Source organism: Scyliorhinus canicula, chromosome 16, assembly GCF_902713615.1.
Source record: "Scyliorhinus canicula chromosome 16, sScyCan1.1, whole genome shotgun sequence".
NCBI lineage: Eukaryota > Metazoa > Chordata > Chondrichthyes > Carcharhiniformes > Scyliorhinidae > Scyliorhinus > Scyliorhinus canicula.
Window position 1 is genome coordinate 117575090 of NC_052161.1, and position 25859 is coordinate 117600948.

The 25859-nt window shown below is 44.1% G+C and overlaps 1 protein-coding gene and 1 pseudogene across 2 annotated transcripts in view; one reads left to right on the forward strand and one right to left on the reverse strand.

Annotated features, from left to right (window-relative positions):
* capzb (capping actin protein of muscle Z-line subunit beta) overlaps positions 1 to 25859 on the reverse strand; it is a 117580-nt gene that overhangs the window by 71313 nt on the left and 20408 nt on the right. The gene's annotated exons all lie outside the window — the stretch shown is intronic.
* Positions 8990 to 9195, forward strand: LOC119951093 (annotated as a pseudogene).

Consider the following 25859-nt stretch of genomic DNA (forward strand, 5'->3'; position numbering starts at 1 on the left):
CTGGCACAATTCATTTGCCTTTGCAAAGTTTCTGGATATTTCCTTAGCTGTTCACCTGATTATCTCTGCTGCTGAACGCCAGCAGAAATACAGGATGACCTACTCTGCAGTTTTATATCCGGACCACACGGCAACAAAAAACAAACCAGGGTTCTCCAGGGCAAGTTTCAGCTGTTTAAATTGTATGGTACAAATCCAATAGCGCTGGGAAGTGTACAGCTGGGAAAGGTAATGCTGTATTCATTGAGCAAAAAGCAACATGACAGAAGAAACATAAAGAAAACCATAAGGAAAGAAAAAAGCAGCCATCCTCTTAAAAAGCTTTCATTATTCGCTTTGTAAGAGAGCCCTTTAGTGCAGTTAGTTACCTTAATAATACCACTTTAATTAATATTAACCACCTGATTGCTGTGTAATCTCAAGAGTACGCCAGATTTAAAGAGATAGGCAAGTCAAGGAGGTTGCTTTTTATTAAAAGCACACTTCTACGTACTAGAGAAAGATTGAAGCCATTTTTAAAAATGTCAACCAGATTTTGCTATGTCACACTTTGGCCATGGGATCTGGGTATCACTGGTACAGCCTCATTTGTTGCTGATCTCAATTTGCACTTGAACCGAGTGGTTTCCTTGGCCAAATCAGAGAGCGGCAGTCAATGGTCAACCACATTAATGTGGATCTGGAGCCATATGTAGGCCAGGCAGGGATGACCAGCTTCCATCTCCATCTGTGAACCAGATAGGTTTTTTACACCAATTGGTGATAATTCTCATGGTCGCTTTACTGAGACAAGACCATAAGACATAGGAGCAGAATTAGGCCACTTGGCCCATCGAGTCTGCTCCGCCATTCAATCATGGCCGATATTTTCTCATCCCCATTCTCCTGCCTTCTCCCCATAACCCCTGATCCCCTTATTAATCAAGAAAAATAAAGGTGAGCTTTATATTCCAGATATACTAATGGCATTTAAAATTCCACCAGTTGTCATGGTGGGATTTGAAACTGTGTCACCTGAGCACGTCTGCACCTCTGGATTACTATAGTTGAGGTGACAGTACCACTATGCAACCCTTTGGCCTTTTTGACTGAGTTTAGTGAGAAATGAGTGCCAATCTCCTGCATTTGCTTTAAAATTATGCAGCCAATTTCTGCAAACTGTTGACAAAGAAAAACCCCTGGCAAAGTAGGCTGCAACAAATTGGTCAAAAAATATAAGCCATGGACTGGTAACATCACTTAATGTGAAACATAAATGGGAGAGGGCATATAAATTGTAATGTCAGACGTCTAGCCTAAATTACCCATTGCTGGTGCAGTATCTTTACAAAGCACCGTTAGATCACCAACAGGTGCCAAGATCCAAGAAAGAGCAACCCTTTCAGGCGACCGGCATAACAAAATGAGGCCGCTTATGCTTTACCTGATCGCTTATAATCTAGGTTGTCAGCCAGTGGCTGAAGGTTAATAATGGAGCAATTTTAAATTTTGGAGTACTTTACAGGTTAAGTTTTAAACTTATCCTTTAAACAACTGAGGAGCCACTGTTCATTGCACAACTCTTCATTATACCAAAATATTCCAGGTCTGTGAAGATCAACAAATAGCATCTTGTTTTTAAAGGGCACAAATTTGTAAATACCACATCAGAATTAAAAGTCCAACAGGTGGTAAAGACTGCTGACTGCTCCTCACTGACACTATTTCCCTTATTAAGAATCTTCTACATTTCTGCAGCCCTTTTCTTCAACCGAGCCCATCAGTGATCATGAGAAACTAACAAATAACCCAGCTAGAAACCCAGCAATTGTCCCAGCAAGGTTTGGTTTCTACAATGCTTAAATTAGATAACCACCATTAGCTGAATTATATTTGGAAATATCACAGGGTTGTCATTTGTTCTTTTGAAATTAAGTGGCAATTTAGCATACCCTGCACATCTTTAGGTTGTGGGGGGTGAGACCCACGCAGACACGGGGGAATGTACAAACGCCACACGGGCAGTGACCCGGGATCGAACCTGGGTCCTTGGCACCATGAGGCACCAGTGCTAACCACTGCACCGTCATGCTATCCCCAGGGCTGTCATTTGTCCTCGGTGCCATGTGGCACCAGTGCTAACCACTGCACCACCGAGTTACCCCGAGGGTTGTCATTTGTGTGATATTTGTGAAATTGCACTCAATTTTTAAAAATCTAACACACTCAAAAGATGCTTTGCTTCAAGATTCATCTAAAGGCAAGGTTTTGAACACATTTTCTAGTCATAAATGATAAAATGGAGTTCATTAATTGTGCTGTGGAATATTCAGCAGTTAACATTCACAAAACCGACTTGTTGACCACCAGAAAGGCGGAGACACAGTGGAGGAGGGGGCAGGGCGCGGTATATGAGTATGGGGAGAAGGCGAGCAGGATGTTGGCGCATCAGCTCCGTAGGCGGGATGCGGCTAGGGAAATTGGTGGAGTGAAGGATGGGGGTGGAAATGTAGTGCAGAAGGGGACAGAAGTAAACGGGGTCTTTAGGGACTTTTACGAGGAACTGTACCGGTCGGAACCTCCGATGGGGAGAGAGGGGATGGAGAGCTTCATGAACAGGCTATGTTTCCCAAGGGTTCAAGAGGGGCTGGTAGAGGGGCTGGGGGCGCCGATAGAGCTGGAGGAGCTAGTCAGGGGGATTGGACAAATGCAGTCAGGTAAGGCCCCGGGGCCGGACGGGTTCCCGGTGGAATTTTACAAAAAGTATGCGGACCTGGTGGGCCCCCTGCTGGTACGAGCCTTCAACGAGGCATGGGAAGGGGGGGGCTTTGCCCCCCGACGATGTCGCGGGCACTGATCTCTTTGATCCTAAAGCGAGATAAGGACCCCTTGCAGTGTGGATCATACAGGCCTATCTCGCTAAGTTGCTGGCGAAGATCCTGGCCACCAGGATAGAGGATTGTGTGCCAGAGGTGATACACGAAGATCAGACAGGATTTGTCAAGGGGCGGCAGCTCAACACGAATGTGCGGAGACTGCTAAATGTTATCATGATGCCGGCAGTGGAGGGGGAGGCGGAGATAGTGGTGGCGCTGGACGCAGAGAAAGCGTTTGATAGAGTTGAGGGGGGGTACCTGTGGGAGGTGCTGGAGCGGTTTGGATTTGGGGAGGGATTCATCAAATGGGTGAGGCTGCTCTACGCGGCTCCGATGGCGAGTGTAGTTACAAATGGAAGGAGATCGGAGTACTTTAGGCTCTGTCGTGGGACCAGGCAGGGGTGCCCCCTGTCCCCCTTGCTCTTTGCACTGGCGATTGAACCTCTGGCTATGGCTTTGAGGGAGGCAGGGAGATGGAGGGGTTTGGTGCGGGGGTGGGGAGGAACATCGGGTATCGCTGTATGCGGACGACCTGTTGTTGTATGTGGCGGACCCAGAGGGGGGAATGCCGGGGGTGATGGAGCTGTTAGCGGAATTTGGGGGCTTCTCGGGCTATAAGCTAAATTTAGGAAAGAGCGAGATATTTGTCGTGCACCCGGGAGATCAAGAGGAGGGAATTGGGAGGTTCCCTTTTAGGAGGGCAGTGAAGAGTTTCAGGTACCTGAGGGTGCAGGTGGTCAGGAGTTGGGGGACTCTCCAAAAGCTTAACTTCACCAGACTAGTGGAGCAGATGGAGGAGGAATTTAAAAGGTGGGACATGGTGCCGCTGTCGTTGGCGGGTAAAGTGCAGTCCGTCAAAATGACGGTTCTCCCGAGGTTCTTGTTCCTCTTCCAGTGCTTGCCCATCTTTATCCCTAGGGCTTTTTAAAAAAGGGTGACCAGCAGCATCATGGGCTTTGTTTGGGCGCATGGCACCCAGAGGGTGAAGAGGATCTTTTTGGAACGGGGTAGAGATAGGGGGGGCTGTCGTTGCCCAATCTCTCGGGGTACTACTGGGCGGCCAATATGTCGATGGTGCGCAAGTGGGTGATGGAGGGGAAGGGGGCAGCATGGAAACGGATGGAGAGAGCGTCCTGTGGGGATACGAGCCTGGGGGCCCTGGTAACGGCGCCGTGGCCGCTCCCTCCCATGAGGTATACCACGAGTCCGGTGGTGGCGGCTACCCTCAAGATTTGGGGGCAGTGGAGGCGACATAGGGGAGAAGTGGGGGGCTCGATGGAGGCTCCGTTGAGGGGGAACCATAGGTTCGTCCCGGGGAACATGGATGGGGATTTCAGGGTTGGTACAGAGCGGGCATCAGACAGCTGAGGGACCTGTTTATCGACGGGAGGTTTGCAAGCCTGGGGGAGTTGGAGGATAAATTTGGGCTCCCCCGGGGAAACATGTTCAGGTATCTGCAGGTAAAGGCATTTGCTAGACGCCTGGTGGAGGGATTCCCTGCGCTTCCCGCGAGGGGATGAGGGACAGGGTGCTTTCAGGGGTCTGGGTCGGAGAGGGGAAGATATCCGATATCTACAAGGTTATGCAGGAGGTAAAAGAGGCGTCAGTAGAGGAGCTGAAAACTAAGTGGGAGGGGGAACTAGGGGGAACAGATCGAAGACGGGACATGGGTTGATGCCCTGGAGAGGGCTAATTCTTCCTCCTTGTGTGCGCGGCTTAGCCTCATTCAATTCAAGGTGCTACACAGGGCCCACATGACTGGGACGAGGATGAGTAGATTCTTTGGGGGTGAAGATAGGTGTGTCAGGTGCTCGGGGAGTACAGCGAACCATGCCCATATGTTCTGGGCATGCCCGGCACTGGAGGAGTTCTGGAAGGGGGTGGCGAGGATGGTGTCAAGGGTGGTGGGATCCAGGGTCAAGCCAGGATGGGGACTCGCGATTTTTGGGGTTGGGGTTGGGGTGGAGCTGGGAGTGCAGGAGGCGAAAGAGGCCGGTGTGCTGGCCTTTGCGTCCCTAGTAGCCCGGCGAAGGATTTTGATACAATGGAAGGATGCGAGGCCCCCCCAAGTGTGGAGACCTGGATAAATGATATGGCGGGTTTTATTAGACTAGAGAAGGTCAAATTCGCCCTAAGAGGATCGGTACAAGGATTCTTCAGGCGGTGGCAACCTTTCCTCGACTTTCTGGCTCAACGATAGGGTACTGGGACAGTAGTAGCAGCAGCAACCGGGGGGGGGGGGGGGGACACGAGGACTATGTTTGTTTATTTTATTTAAATTTGATTTATTTAATTTTAATTTATGGTTAAGTTCTCTTGTTGAGGTTGGGGGGGTGTTACGGTTGTTATGGGGTAGTTTGTTGCATATTATTGTTTGTTGTTATATTTTTATATTTTCTGTAAAAACTTCCAATAAAAAATTTTTTTTTTTAAATTCACAAAACCATACACTGATTGTTGGCTCTACGATGCATTCAAACTTGATTCACAAAATTACCACGGCCAGCTTTTGAATTGTCAGCCATGGCTCTGTTGGTTGCACTCTCACCTCTCAGTCACACGGAGTTCAAGTCCCATTCCAAGACTTGAGCACAAAAGTTAAGGTCAACACTCCAGTGCAGTATGAAGGGAATGTTGTATTGCTGAATTGTTAAACAGAGGCTCTGTCTGTTTTGTCAGGTGGATGCAAAACATCCCCTGGCATTACCAAGAATAATGGGGAGGCATATCCCTGGTATCCGGGCCAATACTTATTCCTCAATCAGAAAAACAGCTATGCATAAATCAGTTGCCATATTTCCTATATTACAAAACTGATTACACTTCAAAATAACTTCAGTGGCTGTCAAGTGTTTTGTGACATCCTACAGCTTTGAAAGGTATATAATGTGAGTTTTCTTTCTCATCCCTTGGGCAACTTCCATGAAACATGCAAATACATTCTCTTTTTACATCAGTGGCTTAAAACATGATGGATTTCATTTAATAACTAAACCAACAGGATCAACATCTAGGATGAGAACAATACTGATCAGCCTGCTGGTGCCTGATGGCTGCAATATTTATTCACAATGCTAAACCCATCAGCATGTGTTCTTATAAACTTCGCAAAATTATTAACAAACCCATTAACAAGAAAGATGGATTTATTCCAAACACTAAATTCAGTCTACACATACCATATTAAAAAAGTCAAACTCAATTTCTTTAATTTGCCACAACAAAAACAGAGTACACAAAGAGGAAGAGGGGTTTGTGTGGTGGGTTCTTTGGAGCTTGTAAAAGAAACACATTTGCGCTAATGCAAAGTTTTTGGAAGCCAGGGCAGCATGGTAGCACAGTGGTTAGTACTGTGGCTTCACAGCGCCGGGGTCCCAGGTTCTATTCCCGGCTGGGTCAGTCTGTGAGAAGTCTGCACGTTCTCCCCGTGTCTGCGTGGGATTCCTCCGGGTTCCTCCCACTAGTCCCGAAAGACGTGCTGTTAGGTAATTTGGACATTCGGAATTCTCCCTCCATGCACCCGAACAGGTGCCGGAATATGGTGACTAGGGTTTTTCACAGTAACTTCATTGCAATGTAAGCCTACTTGTAACAATAAAGATTATTATTATTATAAAGCCCTGATTCAAGCAATTATGCCCTGGAATTGGGCTGCCCAGTACTGCTTAAAGTTTGAGAAACTCAGCCACTGGTTATTATGGTTAATTGGAGCCATCTCATCAGTATCCTTGGCCTGGCTTCCAGCCCAAAGAAATCCTGTAACAGGCTTGTCAAAGTCGAAGACTGGTTTAGCTAGGATTTGGAACGGCAACTTTTGGATTAGATTGGATTTATTTATTGTCAGGTGTACCAAGGTACAGTGAAAAGTATTGTTCTGCGTACACTTCAGATAGATCATTCCATACATGAAAAGAAAATACATAGGGCAAACATAAAATACACAATGTAAATACATAGATACAGGCATTGGGTGAAGCATACAGGACTGCAACACTACTCAGTAGAGAAGGTGTGTGAAGAGATCAGATCAGTCCATAAGAGGATCGTTTAGGAGTCTGGTAACAATGGGAAAGAAGCTGTTTTTTAATCTGTTAGTGCGTGTTTTCAGACTTTTGTATCTCCGAGAACACGCACTAACATTTTCAAAAACAGCTTCCTTCGGTCCAGCAGGAATATGGGTGGGCAGGCTGTACGTTAGAGTTAGATGATAGAGTGGAAGTTGGGTGGGCAGTGTACATGAAGAAGGGGTTTGTACGTGGGAAAGGTTAGGAGTTTGGACATAATCAATATGCTGAAAACCTGTCCTGAAAATAAGAAACTATCCCTTTGCATCAGTATGTGAATTTCTTGAGCAAGTGTGTACAGAGAAGCACCCAATTATATCCGTGGCAATTGAAGGGAAACCTGCATCACGCTGAAGGTGGCAATGGTCTTCAGATTTTAACTTTCACTTTGGCACATTAGTAACCTGCAATGAGGACCTCCCATGTAGCAGGTTAAAGATACAGTAAGATGGCACCACTGGTTTTGACCAATTTCTTCCCCAGGGCTGGATTAGTCCAGAATTTGGGTGACAAAATGTTATATCATCTCACATGCAGCAGCATGGTGGCACAGCGGTTAGCACTGCTACCTCACGGCGCTAAGGCCCCGAGTTCAATTCCTCCTTGGATGGCTATCAGTGTGGAGTTTCCATTTCCTCCCCGTGTCTGCGTGGGTTTCCTACGCGCACTCCGGTTTCCCCTCACAGTCCAAAGACGTGCCAGTTAGGTGGATTGGCCATGCTAAATTGTCCCTTAGTGTCCAAATGGTTATGTGGAGTTACGGGGATAAGGCGGGGGTGTGGGCTTAGGTATGGTACTCTTTCGGAGGGTGGTGCAGACCTGATGTGCCGACTAACCTCCTTCTGCACTGTAGGGATTCTATGATTCTATAACGACTACCGCCACATTCAAGACACTATTCTGCTCTTTAAAATGCAACCTAAATCAATTCCATTAGAGCTGGCATTTCATAACGTAGTTGTCACACAGGCATATCTCTATTCAATACCAAACACAATGAATGCAAATACTATGTGACTCTTGAGTGTGCAGATTAGGTGTCATAAGGAGAAGTCAGCGAGATGAGCACTCGTGGCTTCTATCTATAATGGGTGACAACGATTAACTTAATTCTCCACTGCAGATGCCTCACCCCTCAGAAACCTTTAAACTGGCCTAGGCCGTTTACTGCTGCAGAACTAGGGTTGTAAAAGAACATGTTCTGGTTTTGCCAGTTGTTCTTGACAACGGTCATGATCATCCTGAAACAACCATTCTTCTGACCCTAGCCATGCTTAATTAATTAAGTTTATTACAAACAGACCAAGTAACCCATACCACTTGAAAGTTCATGCAGATCTTGCACAGTCAAAATGATGCATCTCCCTACAACATAAATAGCATGTGGATCACCTATCATTCAAAGCAAATATGTACATGTTGTGAATGGAATTGGAGAAACAGCAGAGGCTATGGGGCCCCTTGATTTGGCAAGCCTACCATCCAACAAAGTTTCTACAACCAAGATCAGCACAGTGCTACCAAAGGAGATTGCCCTCCACACTGCAAAATGTGTTAGCCGTTTGCTGCTTTGGCGATTTTGGCATTTCATCCATCTTTCACAAGTCCCCAGGAACAGACCAGGGATGATCCCAGCCTTAGCATGAAGCAGTTTATCACTCTACAGGGTTGTATAAAGTATGCTTTACCTCTTCACTGCATAAGTCTGCAAAGTATTGCAAAATGTTTATTAATGCATGCACTCTATGAAATCCTGTAACCTTCTTATACAAAACAAAATTACACATACAAGCAAGAGGAAAGTACTTTCAATTAGACAAGTGATTAAATTGAGAGCGGGCATAGGGCAGGGTGATACATTTGAATGAATGTACTCAAAGGCCACTTTGTATGCTTAGGTTTATGTTAAAACACTAGTGGGATGTTTCCATGATGTACAGTCAGAGAGGAAGCTTCTTTTGCTGGTGTTCTGATTAAATCTAACACTCAGTTAAAATATACTACAGAGCTTTCTAATATGTTAGGTAAGAAATTCATTTAAGCTCTGTTTCCTTTGTCCAACTGAATGGTGTTGCTTCTCGGCCTTTTGGCTAAGATCAAGTGGAGTATCTGCTCTGCCTTTTGACTCAGATCTGGTATGTCTCTCTTGTGGGGATCATGAATTGGATTCAATTTGAATTTGAATTGGTTTTTGGAGCAGGCAAGGAGCTGGATTAGGGGTTCGCCCCTGTCCACACTCTGAACCTTGGCTTTGTAACTCAGAAAAAGTAATTTAAAAAAAACAGCGGAAATGGGACACTGCAGAAGATAAATGTTTATCATGGTGTAATCTGGGGCAGCACAGTGGTTAGCAATGCTGCCTCACAGTGCCGAGGACATGGGTTCGATCTGGCCTGGGTCACTGTCTGTGTGGAGTTTATACATTCTCCCAGTATCTGTGTGGGTCTCACCCCCACAACCCAAAAAGATGTGCAGGGTAGGTGGATTTCCCACACTAAATTGCCCCATCATTGGAAGAAAAATAATTGGGGTACTCTAAATTTCTTTCTTTTTTAAATAATGGTGTAAATCTGGTCCCAGGAGTAGATAATGAAGGCTTTGTGAGGCTGGCTGTTCCATGCACACGACTCAAGCTTCCCCAAAAGGATGTCTTATCCGTAGCTCCTCTGCCATACAAAGTGACTGCAAATTGCACTCATAACTAATGTAATTACAAAGCAGCAACAAAAATACATAACTTTGTTCAGATTATAAAGGTCACCCAACAAAAGCTCCATTATTTCAGTCTTGTCTACCAGCTGGATACAGAGTCTACCCCAGGATATTCCACTCAGATTTATTTCACCTCTGTAAGGAAGCAGGTTATACATATTTCCTTTCCACTTTTCATCAAATCTTCATCATGGACTCAAAAACCTAAGAAGCTACAGCCGAGCAATATTTGTTTTTCCCCCCCAAAGCTATCAATACCAAATGTCCATCAATGCACAGTTTGTGTACATTGACAGGATACCCCGGTTCAGCCAGGATGATTTATTCAAAATCAATTGTCGTCCGGGACAACCATATTTGATAAACCATTATCCAATTACAGAGACTAGTGAGCCATATGTCTGTCAATGGAAAGTTAGTTGCATTGGAATGGCAGCTCTGGTCCTTTGTGTAAACAGGAGTGGGCAATCAAGCGGTCCAAATTACAGTTGATAAGTTCCAGTCTGGATATCCCAGAGAAAAACCTTTGTATGATGGGCTGGGTGGAGCTTAGAGAGAGAGAATCAATTTGGACCAGGGAAGGATATGAGCAGTATGAGAGGGGTCATGAAAAAAACGACAGAGAGAAGGCCTTGGAAAAGGGTTCTGCACAAATGTCTCTAACAGAAGAAAGATTGTTTCCTAAATACAGTACAAGTGCTGCCTTTGCCTTTATGTGTAAGTGGAACGAGAGCTGCATTTTCCTGCCAAGTGTCGTTTGATGGGAACTAGTGCTCAGAGTAAGAAACTACATGTAATCTGTCATTATTACAACTGTGAAGTAAAAGTATGAACAGTTTATTTTCTTTTGTTTTACTAAAGTTTGCTTATAAAATAACCAAGCCCTATTGCTTATATTATCACTCCCCGAACAAATCTATCTTTCTACACAGTCTTAAAGCTTTAAAAAGTTATGCATCTGGTTCAATCTCAAACCATTGTTGAGTGTTGACCAGGCATCCGTAACATAACAAATCATGGCATTTAATTTTTTTTGTTGTTGCAGTATTTGGAATCAAAAACTCCAAAGTAAAAATAGATGAAACTTTTGTTTGCTCCAACTTTATTCAACAAAAGTGTACGAAAGCTTGCACGAATACTTTGTCAATGTTATCATATGCTTTTTATGCTGAGTGTACTGCGCTAAAGATGAATGACCCAACGTCTGCAGAGATAATAGCAATAGCAGAACTTAAACTGCAGCATAAAAGGATTGGATTATTTACAAGTCTTTTTCAGATCCAAATGTTTTTTTTCCCGTGGCTCCCAGACCTGAAAGGCTGGCTATACTTAAGTATCCTTGTGCATTCTTCCTCCTTTGCCTTGCCCCTTACCCAAATGCACACAAACTCCCGACACTCGCCCAAATGCACGCACATATAAAAAATGATATTAATCTTTGCCACTCAACAAGCTATAACTTGGAGTACATTTAAGCTGGAAAAATATTCATAATAGTTTCATGGGCACAATATCCAAACAGCCTAAATATGCTTTTCATTTGTACTGATCAAACATAATTAGGAGGTATTTTCACGGCAAAAGCAAGTAACAAAAATGATCTACAACAGGATGTCATGATTCAACATCTCACAATCAACTGGTCCTGTAGGGGTTTCTTATTTTTAACGAATGTAATGACACAATATATCAGAAGATTTGCTCAGAGATTTTGTAAATTGAGAAGCAAGACAAAACAAATGTTTACAGCTTCTTAATAAAACTCTGCACTGCATCATCTTTTCTGTTGAATCGAACTAAACAATTGAAAATTTTCCTGACCTAAATCATCTTCCAGAAAACTTGTAAAATCTGGCCATAGAATTTTAATAGTGTAGACTATACTGTCAACATTTTCAACCTAATAAACAGAGAGAGCGTATTTTTAAAAAAGGAAACAAGAATCACTGGTCCAGATTTTGCGATGATAAACTGCAAAAGTCCTCACTCACCATTATTGCACAGCAAATTGAACAATGACTTCCAGAGTACACGCACAGAAATCAGGAAGTTGTTGTCAGAGGTATCCCCACAGGGTATGCAGCAACAATCCTCAACGATACATTGATTTCAGTGCCACGTCCAATGGCTTGAACGTGGGGCACTTGCTCACCAAGGACAGCAGGAAGAAATTAGGGCTGGTACTTCACAAATAAGTGAATGTTTAAAAACCGGAAACATGGTTAAAAACTTGCATTTTCAGTGCCCTTTATGACCATCAGATGTCAATGTGCTTTACAGCCAATAAAGTACATTTGAAGTGTTGTCACGATGGCAAAGGAAGAAAGCAGCAACCAATTTGCACACAGGAATCTTCCACAATAAGCAATGTAAAAATGACCAGATAATCTGTTTTGTGATGTCAATTTAGGGGTCATTTGTGGGATAACTCACTCCTGCTTCGTCATTTGGTAGTACAGAACGAGTATTGCTGAAAAAATACATTTTGTCATGAGGACAATCGCAAGAGTGCCAATGTCAGGGGAATCAACAACATCATACTGTATGAGAAGAGGGTGCTGACTGGTTTGTAAGTGGACTCTGGTTGGTAGAGGCGTTGCCATGGAAAATGCACCAATTGATGGCGACTGGCTCATCAACAGACTGTACCCAACCAGCCGGTGCTTGAAAAAAGTGTCCAATATTAGATGTGATTACACTACAGTATTGGACAATATTTGCTAAATAATCCTCTGCACTAAAATTGCGCTGATAATCATTTTAAGATTGTCAGCTGGGCTCAGTGTTGGAAATGTGTGCGCACTGGATGCTACATATATTAATACACAGCGTCTGTTCTTTGCAGACACAAAGGACATGTTTCATGGTGTTAGCCTGTTTCAGCAAAACAAAATAAGTGAGCCATTCTCTGGTTCATTCCACAGGGCACAGTTTTGACCAGAGTCAAGCTGTCTGATTTAAATTTCAAACAATGTTTGGCAGTTAAATGTCAGTCACCATCAACTGGTGCATTCTCTGTGGCAATGCCTCGACCAATCAGAATCCACTTGCCAACCAATCAGCACTCTCCTCTGAAGTATAAGGGTTCTTTTGCCTGATATTGATAATCTTGCGATTGTCCTGATGAATGCAAAATATAAAGCTTTGATAACATTTATTCTTTCAGTAATTTCCTGCTCTCCTTTGAAATTGTGCCAAGGGCAGCACGGTGGCGCAGTGGGTTAGCCCTGCAGCCTCACAGCGCCGAGGTCCCAGGTTCGATCCCGGCTCTGGGTCACTGTCTGTGCGGAGTTTGCACATTCTCCCCGTGTTTGCGTGGGTTTCGCCCCCACAACCCAAAAGATGTGCAGGCTAGGTGGATTGGCCACGCTAAATTGCCCCTTAATTGAAAAAAATGAATTGGGTACTTTAAATTTGTTTGAAAAAAAAGAAAAAATTGTGCCATACGCCTGTTTGGTTCACCAACAGGCAGGCAGGGCTTCTATGTAATATGAAATATAGCCCCTCCAAGAGTGCAACACTCCCTCAGTACAGCACTGGTGTGACATGCTTGATTTTATGTGCTCAGGTTCTGGTATGGGGCTTGAACCCAGAACCTTCTGAGTCGAGAATTCTACCAACTGAGCCATGTCTGACAACATCGGTCAAACAATCTCTTTAACCCTGAAAGTTTAATTTTACAAGTGTGGAGTCTCAGTCCTCCAGAAGCTAATTCGTGTCAGAGATTTTTAAAATAAAACATTTGTTTTTACAATTTCTGTCAGTTGCTTTTACATCTCCCATAATCCCACCTGTCTTTAACAATCGATTTTGCTTTTTGGACTCATTTGTACTCATTTATATTTTCTGCTTTACACTTCCTGGTTGTAGCCACCTGGGGTGGCCACGTCCCGATTCCAAAATGGACACTCGCAAAGAGTGCAGGGAAAAATGGACAGCACTAGAGAAAACAAGCAGGTGCAAGGTTTCCTGTGTATTAGGACTTGCAGAACCCAGACAGAACTGAAACCAATAGCCATTAGCATAGTGATGAGCTATCGCCAGGGACAAAAAGAAACATTGAAACAATCGAGACCAGGACAGACTTCCCGGCGCCAGTGGAAGCTAAAGCAAAGGCAGGCCAACGGTCACATAGGGCCCACCCAACAATCAGGGAACAACCCCGGTATTGGAGAAATCAATACGAACGACTGGGACATGGTCCAATTAATTGGGACCAAGTCCGGGGTCCACCGAGAAGGGCGCGAAACCCCTGGGGGCTGTAAAACAGAGTCCCCAAGGTCAGTTCGCTCTCATGGAAGATCTCTTCACCTTCACCTTGGCCTTTGGCTGTCAGCGACGTGAGGCCGCCAAGCACCAACCAAGTAAGTCTACGGTCAACGCACGCTACGAGATAGGCGCTCCTAGCTACTATTCGATACCAGTTCGAAGCCAGCAGTATCAGAATCGGACAACGGCATTGTTCCTCTGACTGAGTGGGCCACTCGAAGCTAAGTATAGGCTTTTAGTAGTAGTTGCAGTTTAGCGAGTAGAGTTTATGCATGAGTAATAATTGACTGTGTGTGTAAATAAATGCGTATTGATTTCAAACTTACTAACTGGTGTATCGAGTCACTGATCAGTATTCGGCTTTAAACCCTGTGGTGGTATCAGAAAGATACCTGCCGACTCTTGAGCAAAGGTAATTAAAACAGAGCAAATTAAAGGAAAGCAAAACGAGCAACATGGTCTAGATTCCGTGTCTCAGTGGGGATCCTTCATTCTGAATAGTCAAAAAATCTTGTCATTTCTCTGTTCACAGATCCCCCTGTAAAGGGCACCATCCTGCATCACGCTACAGATAACAGTAAGTCTCCACTCAAAACCCCGAGATGCGTTTGTGGGCTGCCAGAGATGTGAATAGCAGACACCATTACTTCCTCTTGATTACAAAATTCTGGTCATTAAATTCAAAAAATAAAACATTCCCTTCAAATAATCTTAGCATTATTTCTGGCATATTTGGAAGGAGGTAGGAAAGCGGAAGTAAACGAAGAGTTTCATTTCTGATTGGTAGGATATGTAAATATGTCAGTATTGGATGAAAATCCACTTGCCTAACATTTTAGACCTGGTTGCCTTGCAACCAATCTGGAGCCCACATTCCCTGAAGGTAACTGAAAACAAATCAACAAAATAACACATCAAACCAGTGGCATGGTAACGCCATGGTTAGCACTGCTGCCTCAGAGTGCTGAGAACACGGGTTCGACCCCGGTTCCAGGTCACTGTCCGTGTGGCGTTTGCACATTCTCCCCGTGTCTGGGTGAGTCTCACCCCCACAACCCAAAGATGTGTTGGGTGGGGTTACTGGGATAGGGTGGAGGTGTTAACCTTGGGTAGGGTGCTCTTTCCAGGAGCCGGTGCAGACTCGATGGGCCGAATGGCCTCCTTCTGCACTGTAAATTCTATGTAAATCTATATGTAAGTGGCTTGGCCATGCTAAATTGCCCCTTAATTGTAAAAAAATATTTGGATACTCTAAATTTATTTTTTTTAAATCAAACTACAGTTTTTATAGAGCAAAGTTGATTTTGTTTTCTCTTTTTCAGCCTCAAATATTTATTCAGATGAATGGCAAAAATGATTGATGCATAATTTCAAATAGGCTACAATTCACTTATTATAAAAATGTTTGAAGATCTTTGATGTAAAACGTCTAATCTCAATTGTCGCACCCGATGTTTTACCTATATATTCACTGCAAATCGTTTATATTTAGCACGTTCATTGGCTGCTGTCCTTGCTTAGCACAATATGTTCACAAATGTGCATTTTATTTTTAAAATGGGAGACGGAGAAATTATTATATTATGGCTCTCATTACTTATGTTGCCACTGTACCAGTCAATATAATTCATATCAATAAAATTCAAGAGGCTGCACTTCAGTCAGTTTATGGTAGCCTTCGAATCCAAGTTTAAAGAAACTACCACTTATCCAAATTTTGTTTTGAACTTCTTCAGCATCTGGAGGAAGGGAAGAAACACTCAACATATTATCCAAATAGAAGTATACATGAAACAAAAATTTCACATTGAAATCTTTATTTATTTCAGAAGAATGTAGCTGAGCTTTTAGTCCAAATTCATTCTTCAGAAGCTGTTTCGACACATCAGCTCTGCAGGCTACTCACAGCAGTCAATCCAAAACAAAAGATTTGGGTTAATTTCCAGAGCCACACGAGGTCATGTGTAACTCACCTAAGAACTTCTGCTAATAAGAAAAGAAACTGGTTAGGCTGTTATTAAAGCAGGTTCATTGGATTTCCAAAGCCATTAGACCATGAAAAGTCTCTGTGCATTCAAAATCACTCTGCCCTTTCCAGTAGATTCTACAAGATGCAGGTGTTTATATAACTCTGGGGGACTTGACGGATTAGATGGCCTTAAGAAAATCATAAATCAGAAAGCAGACCTTCATTAAACTTCATTAAGAGCAAAGAAATCAACTTCAAGATCCATGGACAAAGACCCTGCTACGGCATGAGGGAATTTGTTGAATGCCTCAAAACCAAAATAAGTGCATAAAACAGGCTGAGAAATCACAGAATACATACAGTGCAGAAGGAGATTATTCAGCCCATCAAGTCGGCACTAATCCTCCGAAAAAGCAGCCTACCGAGGCCCAAGACATGGGCCTCGACATGTTCAACGCTCGTCCTCACCTGCCCACAAAAGTAATTACAAAGAATTGTTTTTTGATTAGGTCTAGAAATTTAATGTTGTCTTTAATCTATATCATAGATACCACGTGTTATGTAACTTTCTTTCCTGTATTGCATTTCAGCAATAGCTTTCAAAATGTAAACAGTTCCAGATTCAAGACCTGGAGGCTCCCCATTGTCTGCGATGGTCCTTAGTGACTGGGCCATGCTCTGCAGTGCCTTGGCAATGTCCAACTGCATCTGGGACATGCCCCTCAGTGAGTGGGATGATGAGACCGTGAGACAGGTCGTCACAGATGAACATACCTTGGACACGATCACTCGACGCAGACACGTCTCCAGGTTTTCCACTGCTGTCATCACCCTTGCGAGCAGTGTTGGCCTCTGTGCCATGCAGTCACCACCATCGCCTGAGCCTGAAGCCTTTTGGACTCCTCCAATTGGTCTTGCAATCATTGGAATGTCACTGGCATCCCCTTCTTAATCTCATGGCTCTGTCATACCACCTGCATCAGCTCTGGAAGAACCTCGTGAGGCTCTGCATCTGGCTGGGACCAGTTGTGTCCTGGGATCCAGCAGACCTCCGACCTCTGTTTCCCTTGGATGTTACTGAGTGGTGAGGGAGCATTTAAAAGCAGCTCTCCCTTGATTGGGGCAAGCAGCTGTAGCATGAGTCGGGTGAATCAGGCTGCGAGACAGCCAGTAATGTCGAGAATCTCGTGGCAAGCTCGCCAACGCGGCCGTCGCAAACCTCACCACCAATGGGCGCCAAAACCAGACTTTAACTTTGTTCTGCTGAATCCCGTCCAATGTTTGCAATTGTACACCGTTTCTTCCTTGTACTACAGATGTTAATATCTCAGCCAAGGGGTGAAGATTCCAATTGGTTTCATTATTTCACTGGAAGAGTTACAGATTGGAATCATAAAATGATTAGGGCGGAGAAAGATGCGATTTGGCCCTTCTTGTTCATGCCAAGCCTCTGCAAGAGCAACTCACTTTTTCCTCCATACTCTGAGAATCTGCAAATGGTCCTTCTTCAGATAGTTATCCTATTCACTTTGTAAAGTCATGATTGAATCTGCCAACATCAAAGTCTCAGGCAGTGCATTCCAGATCTTAAATCGCTCACTGCATAAAAAAGGTTTCCCCTCATTTTACCATTGCTTCTTTTGCTAATCAAGCACCCAATGGCTCTCGATCCTTTTGCCAAGTGGAACAGTGTAAACCAATCTACTCTTTTCTTACAAAAATTTATTTTATTACAACATGTATCAAAACAGGTTACAGCAAATAAACACCGGGAAACATACTTCCCAACAATCAACTATACAGTCTGTACAGATTGTTCCCCTTTTTCACCCCCCCCCCCTCCCCCGCAACAAACAGCCCCTCAAACACAGTCACAAACATACCCCAGCTTTCCTCAGACCCCCCTGTAGAGCCCCTTAACACATACTTGATCTTCTCTGATCGCAGGAACTCGTACAGGTCACCCAACCAAGCCCTCCCCTCCGGTGCCGATTCTGACCGCCACTCCAGCAAAATTTGCTGCCGTGCAATCAGAGAGCCGAAGGTCAAGACATCGGCCTTCCTCCTGTCCATGAACTCCGCCTTCTCGGAAACCCCAAATATTGCCACCAAATGGTCCAAGTCCACCTCCTTCTCCATTATCCTGGCTAAGACCGCGAACATTCCCGTACCAGAATCTTTCCAATTATTCGCAACCCTAAAACATGTGCGCGTGATTTGCTGGCCCCTGCCTACAGCTCTCGCACTCATCTGCTACCCCCTGAAAGAACCCCCACATTCTCGCCCGAGTTGTATGCACCCTGTGCATCACCTTAAACTGTATCAGACTCTTTCTTGCACAAGAGGAGGCCCAGTTTTCCCTACGCAATGCCTCATTCCATACTCCCCTATTGATATCCCCTCCCAACTCTGCTTCCCATTTCTCCTTGATCTTCACCACCCGCTCACCCAGCCACATGTATATATCCCCAATTCTTCCCTCCCCTTCCACATCCGGAAGCAGCAGTCACTCCAGCAGGGTGTAAACACCCCCCCACCCACAAGCAGCTCTACCCTCTTCCTTAGTTCTTCCAGACTGGCGAACCCTTACTCCAAATACAGATCTCCCCCCCGCCCCAGCTCAAACCTATGATTCTCGCACAGTGGCATTAGCACCGACATCCCTTCCACCCTAAAATGCCTCCTCAACTAATTCCATACCTTCACTGTGGACTGCACCAACGGCTCCTTGATTAACTACTCAGAGACATTGACAACACTGCCGGCACTGCCGGCAATGACGACCCCCCCCCCCCCCCCCCCCCCCCCCCGCCGCCTCTGTAGCAGGGTCCTCCCCACCCTCGGCACCATCCCCGCCCACACAAGAGAGAAATGATTGTGTCCACTTTCCGAAAAAAGGCCTTTGGTATAAAGATCGGGAGAGCTTGAAAAATAAACAAGAACCTCGGCAGAATATTCATTTTCACCACTTGGACCCTCCCAGCCAGCATAAAGTGCAGTGTATGCCACCTCTTAAGATCCTCCTTAGCCTCCTCCACCAGCTTTAAGTTCCACTTAGAGTCCTGTCCGTTCCCTCGCTACCTGAAACCCCAAATATAAACCTATCCCTCGCTACCGTAAATGGTATCCCCCTAAATTAGCCCTCTGTGCCAGCTCATTCACCGGGAATACCTCGCTTTTCCCTACATTCAGACAGTACCCCGGAAACCCTCCAAACCTCCCCAGCAGGCCCATAATCCTTCCCATACTCTCCAATGGATCCAAAACATACAGCAAGAGGTTATCGGCATATAGCGACACCCAATGCTCCCTCTGTCCCCATATAATCCCCCGCCACTCTGCTGATCCCCCAAGTGCCGTCACCAATGGCTCTATGGAAAGTGTAAACAGCAGCGGTGACAGCGGGCACCCCAACCTCATACCCGAGTAAGTGAAAGCTTTGTGAGCTCATATCATTCGGTTTCATCGTCACCCTTGGTGCAACATACAGCAACTGTACCCATGCCACAAATCCCGGGTCAAATTCAAACGTTCCCAAAACCTCGAAAAAGTACCGCCACTCCACCCGATCAAATGCCTTCTCCACGTCCATGGACACCACCACCTCCGGTACCAGAGCCCCCCCGAAAGATTCATCACCACATTCAACAGCCGTCTTATATTACTTGCGAGCTGCTTGCCCTTCACGAAGCCTGTTTGATCTTCTGCCACCACCCCAGGATTGACTAAGCTACTCTGTCTGCACTCATGATTTTGAACAACTCTGTCAAATTGCCTCTCAACCTTCTCTTCTCCAAAGTGAACAAGACCAAGCTTTTCCCGTTCTCTCAGCAATGCACGGGTTATAGAGTGGGATAGTGGGCCTGGGTAGGGTGCTCTTTCGGAGGGTCTGTGCAGACTCGATTGGCCGAATTGCCTCCTTTTTGCACTGCAGGGAATCCATAATAACTGAAGTTCCTCATCCCTGGAACCATGCTCTTGAATTTTTCCTACACCATCTCGAATAGCTTCACATCCTTCCTAAAGTCTGGTGTCTAGTTGCTGTAGCAGTGTAGCTTGTTTGGATTTTCATAACTGGCATTTGGATTGAAAATTAATAAAGCATCATTAATTTCCTTCAATAACTCGCTCAGCCTGTATTCGTTAAAAGTAGCTTCATTTCACGTCTTCAAGCCCACAGACGGAAAACCAGTTCAAACTACTTTTGTTGAATTCAGCTGGAATATAGTTTTCTCCCTCCATCCCAGCATTCCACCACGACCCCTTAACTCATCAACACAGCTCACTTTAAATTATAACGGTCTAAATTGAGGGATGTTGCTGATTTCTTACCTAGATCTCGAGACTAAGATTTTGAAGAACTAGGATCTCTTGAAGAACCTGCCCGACAGTAATGCAAGATACAACAGATGAAACAATCTAGACCGAGTGCAACGTATGTAAAAATGAAAAGAAAGGACCTAAAGGTAGAAACCTGTGCTACAATAGTGGAAACTGTATGGAGGTGGAAAAAGAAGCCACCGATGACAATAAAGTATCGACTAACTAGAGGTAGGAGGAGAACCATGAGCAAATTGTGCTTGTGGAGTTGAGATCTTTAAAGAGGATAGAATGGTTGCCAGCATCGAAGGATCCCGCGAGATTGAGATGGAAGCACGTAATTATAGTAGCAGTAAGACGTCATGGTGTCATGGGCAGGGTAGCATCTTCACTTAAGGACTTTGAATATGTTAAGGTGCAATCTTAATGGCAATGATGACTTTCCTGGACTTTAAACTGAAAGCAAGGGAAGTCTAGAGATATTTTGATTTGATTTATTGTCACATGTATCGAAGTATATAGAACAGTATAGCATAGAACAGGCACTTCGGCCCTCGTGAAAAGTATTTTTCTGCAGCCAAGGGAATGTACAGAGTATGTACATAGTAGACAAAAAAAAAATCAAGTTTGTTGACAAACTGTACATCGACAAACAATGATTGGTTACAGTGCGGAACAGGGAGCCAAACAAAGCAAATGCAAGAGCAGCATAGGGTGTCATGAATAGTGTTCTTACAGGGAAAAGATCAGTCTGAGGGGGAGTCGTTGAGGAATCACGCAGCTGTGGGGAAGAAGCTGTTCCTACGGGTCTACAGACTTCTGCATCTTCTGCCTGATGGAAGGGTCTGGAAGAAGGCAAAGCCTGGGTGGGAGGAGTCTCTGATAATGCTGTCTGCCTTCCTGAGGCAGCGGGAGGTGTATACAGAATCAATGTGAGGGTGGCAAGCTTGTGTGATGTGTTGGGCTGAGTTCACCACTCTGCAGTTTCTAGTGATCTTGGGCCGAGCAGTTGCCATACCAGGCTGTGATGCAGCAGGATAGGATGCTCTTTATGAAATGAAATGAAAATCGCTTATTGTCACGAGTAGGCTTCAATGAAGTTACTGTGAAAAGCCCCTCATCGCCACATTCCAGCGCCTGTTCGGGGAGGCCGGTACGGGAATTGAACCGTGCTGGCCTGCCTTGGTCTGCTTTAAAAGCCAGCGATTTAGCCCAGTGTGCTAGACCAGCCCCTAAAGGAAGTTTCTGTGAAAAGCCCCTAGTCACCACATTCTGGCGCCTGTTCGGGGAGGCTGGTACGGGAATGGAACCCGTGCTGCTTGCCTGCCTTGGTTTGTTTAAAAAGCCAGCGATTTAACCCTGTGCAAAGCCAGCCCCTCTATGGCACATCTGTAGAAGTTTGTGAGTCGATGCAGACATGCCGAATTTCTTGAGCTTCCGTAGGAAGTAGAGATGTTGTTGGGCTTTCTTGACTGTTGAATCAATGCGAGTGGCCCAGGATAGACTGTTAGTGATGGCGACCCCCAGGAACTTAAAAGCTATCGACAATCTCCACTTCAGAGCCATTGATGCAGAGGAGTGTGGGGGGGGGGGGGGGGGGGGGGGGGGGGGGGGGGGAAGAGGGGTGGAGAGGATTTTTTTTTTTTTGAGGGTAGGAGAATTGATGATAACAGCAATTCTGAAGGAAATAAAGATTATGCTAACATAGGAAGCTGATGGTCAGGAGCTGGAATCTGAGAAACTGACGTTATAGGTAGAAAGCTTCATGGATGAGAGAACTTCAAGGGGTTGTCAAGAATGAGAAACTGTAAAATGGCAGGAGGTTGGGTTTGGGAATAAACTGATTTCAGTGACATTATAGCTACTAGATGGTATTATAATGTGCCCCATCCTCTGATAAATCACAGGACCACTGCTGATGGTAATACAATGTGACTAACTTACGTAGCCAGTTTCCATTGCAAACATGGATATTGGTATCTATAATGGAAAAGGGTGAAAGGAACTATGCAAATAAGATTTGTAGGACGTTAAGCACGAAGAATAGTCAGCATGTAACTTAAAAAATACAAAAATCTGTCTTTTGTGGATTTCTTGAGATACGAGACCTCTGTTTGAAAACCAATGCTCTAATTAGTTTACCGCTTTAAATGCTACAGGAGTTATCATGCCTTCACCTTGAGAGCTGCCAAAAAAATACCTTAACTTCATACGTATGCAATCATAAACAGACACCAAATATTTCTTGATGTATTGCACACAGGCATCTATTGACAAGTTGACAAGTCACCATTTAGTCCCAGAGGTCAGAGCACTTGAGTAATTTTAAAAGATATTGCACCAGATAATATTGAAATTAAAAGCAAAGCACATATCTAGCACTGCACCACACAATATTTGTCGGCTAATGCTTAAATAATTAGAAAGCATTCTTCTAAACTACATTTTACCTCAACAGGACTGACATTTTTAATGAGCTATAATTGCTGGTGCTGCAGTCATAGAAAAACAGCAACAGATGTGCCAACGCCTGGATTGTAAATCAACTTCTTAATGAAAACAGTGAGTGTTTGTGAGGGATCATGACAAAAACAAAAAAAAAATTTTACACAATATTTACCATTTGCAGGAATAATAACTGCCACTTTTTAAATCTCATTAAATATTTCAGCAGTCATATTCACACTCGTGATTAATCTGAGCCCAACAATGCAACTGGTATTGTAAAGTGTCACTAATTTTAACTTGAGAAAATGGCTGAGAGTGCCAGATGTTGCATGAATGGGTGATCACTTAATGAATCAGTGCCTATAGAGCACAAGCAAAAGTTGTAGGAAACACACTGAAGCTGGTCAAGACCTTTAATTTTTCCACAAAACTTCAAATAGAAATAATCTATGGCTTTACAGGGTCCAGGGATATCAACAAAGCTCCCAAAACCACCTGGAGAATCGAAGGGTATTGGGACAGCCACAGGAAACTCATTCACTCTGTGCAAACAGCAGCTGCTCCTGATTAGGAGGATGTACTAGCAAATGTACTGCAAGAAATCAGGAGAGTTAAATCCTCATCATTTCTGACTGAACTGACCAGCCATACACAACTTCAAGGTCCATATGGATGCAATTCACTTATGAGGCAGAAGCACTGGATTACAAGAAATGGCTCATAAGCAGATAGTTCTTGGCATTACTACACAACTTGAATGTACTGGACACTAATCAGAGGAACAAAATGATGGCAAACTCACTAATTCATGGTTTTTGGAATGTTGCCAATGGTAAACTCCAATGTCGAATAAAATATTCAACTTATACATGTTATTCCTGTCAGATGATTTAGATTTAGCCATGGAATGAACATCCAAGGATCATTCAGCAATACGGAGCGTGTTTAAACTGATGGTACAGTGGGCAGCACGGTGGCCTAGTGGTTAGCACAACCGCCTCACGGCGCTGAGGTCCCAGGTTCGATCCCGGCTCTGGGTCACTGTCCGTGTGGAGTTTGCACATTCTCCCCGTGTCTGCGTGGGTTTCGCCCCCACAACCCAAAAATGTGCACGTTAGGTGGATTGGCCACGCTAAATTGCCCCTTAATTGGAAAAAATAATTGGGTAATCTAAATTTTAAAAAAAAAACTGATGGTACAAGGACTGAGTTTCCAAAATCACCAGCATGGTTTCCCTGAAGCACCAGATGGCTATACAGCTAACCAAACACAGGTGAGATTCAATTAGATAACCAGATTTGGGAAACAGCTTCTGGAAATGTTTCTCAAGCAGAAAAGCTATTTTTACAGTCACTGGGAACCTCAAATTGGTGAAATGTTTATAATGTTTCATCTTAGTGGAATACTTCTATAAGTAGCAATAGACAAAATATACCCATAAGCTTTTTTTTTTTTTAATTCTAGTTTCTAGAAAACATTGGTGCCAAAAATCAACGATTGTTTATTCTCTGGATGCAAGATATATTTTGCTGGCTTTCTGCGAACATAGGACTTTGGGGCAGGAATAGGCCTTTTGGCCATTTAAAAATCTGCCTAACTCTGCCTTGAATAAATTCAATGACCCAGCTTCCACTGCTTTCTAGGAATAGAATTCCACATTCTAACCAACCCGTGAGAGAAAACATTTATCCTCATCTGTCTTAAAGAGAGAACTCATAGTCTTAAACTGTGTCCCCTAATTCTAGTCTCTAAATTTAGCCTTATTCAATTTACAATAGTTAGAATTCAACAAAATCACCTTACAAACACTGTTGAAACTCAGTAATTATAAAAGGTGGGCAGCACGATGGCGCAATGGGTTAGCCCTGCAGCCTCATGGTGCCAAGGTCCCAAGTTCGATCCCGGCTCTGGGTCGCTTTCCGTGTGGAGTTTGCACATTCTCCCCGTGTTTGCGTGGGTTTCGCCCCCACAGCCCAAAGATGTGCAGGTTAAGTTAATTGGCCATGCTAAATTGCCCCTTAATTGGAAAAAATTAATTGGGTACTCTAAAAAAAAATGTTAAAGTAATTATAAAAGGTGCACAATTTAAGTCCTTTTAAAATGCCCTCAGCAGCCACTGAATGAGCTAAACATACATCAGCTGACAGCACTACCACATTTTCTACGAGGAGCCCAAAGGAGCAAGATATTTACCTAAATTTGCTAGCCATTTGGTTGCACCTTTGCTGGCAATGGAAGTTTGCAGATCAAAACATCCAAGTGGTTTTAATCAGCTTTAGAGGTACCAATCTGCAGCAGAATATCATTGCCATTGCTGCTAAGATACTCACAGCATTTTGATCTCGTACCAACTGCTTGACATTTCTAATAATGTAGTATGGCTGAGTTCCTTGTGCCTTTATGGGTGATTGAGTCTGTTCACAGCAGCTGTTTCTTTCCTAGCCAGACTTCTGGTACAAGGCATGTGGTGTCCTAGTTTGTGTGGGTCAGAGGTACTGCAGTCTGTCAAGTGTCTATTGCAGTAGTGTGAAACCAAGATAGAATGCCCATATATGTGTCTTCTATGAATCCAATGCAATTTGTTGTAATTCTGTGATTGTTTTGCTAAAAACCCCAAAAAAACTCAACAGCTACATGCAAGCAATTATCACCTCCTTAAATCATAGCTCTGGTGTCAAATTCCATTATTACCCACCATAAACTGCCAGCATGTTATTATAATGGTTAAGTGCTATGAAACAAGGATAGTCCATGGTTGATTTTTAAGCATCAGAATTGCCTTTTTTATCTTTTGCCTTCTAGTTAATTCATGCCGGTCTATCTGATACATGCTGTAGTGGTGTGTTAGAGATCACAATGGAGTCCAAATTGCTGTGCAGCATGCACTTTTTTTACAAGGCATGTTGTAGTTTTGAGCTACGGATAGTGATGATAGTAACTCAACTTTCTTTCCATCACATGGCTGACTAGAATCCTTCCTGTTATTGATGTGTTTTACAAGGATTTGCAGTTGATAATCAACCTATTTGGACACATTATGAATGCACCTTCTTTGGGCATCAAGTCCTGGGCGGGGATTGAAGTCCAGACTTTCTAACTCAGAGGCAGGAACGCTATCCACTGTGCTACAAGACCTCCCATAACTGATACTGTGCTAGAATGAAATAAACCAACTATTATGATCCCAGACCAGGCCCCAATAGTGGCTAGAATAGTGGACCA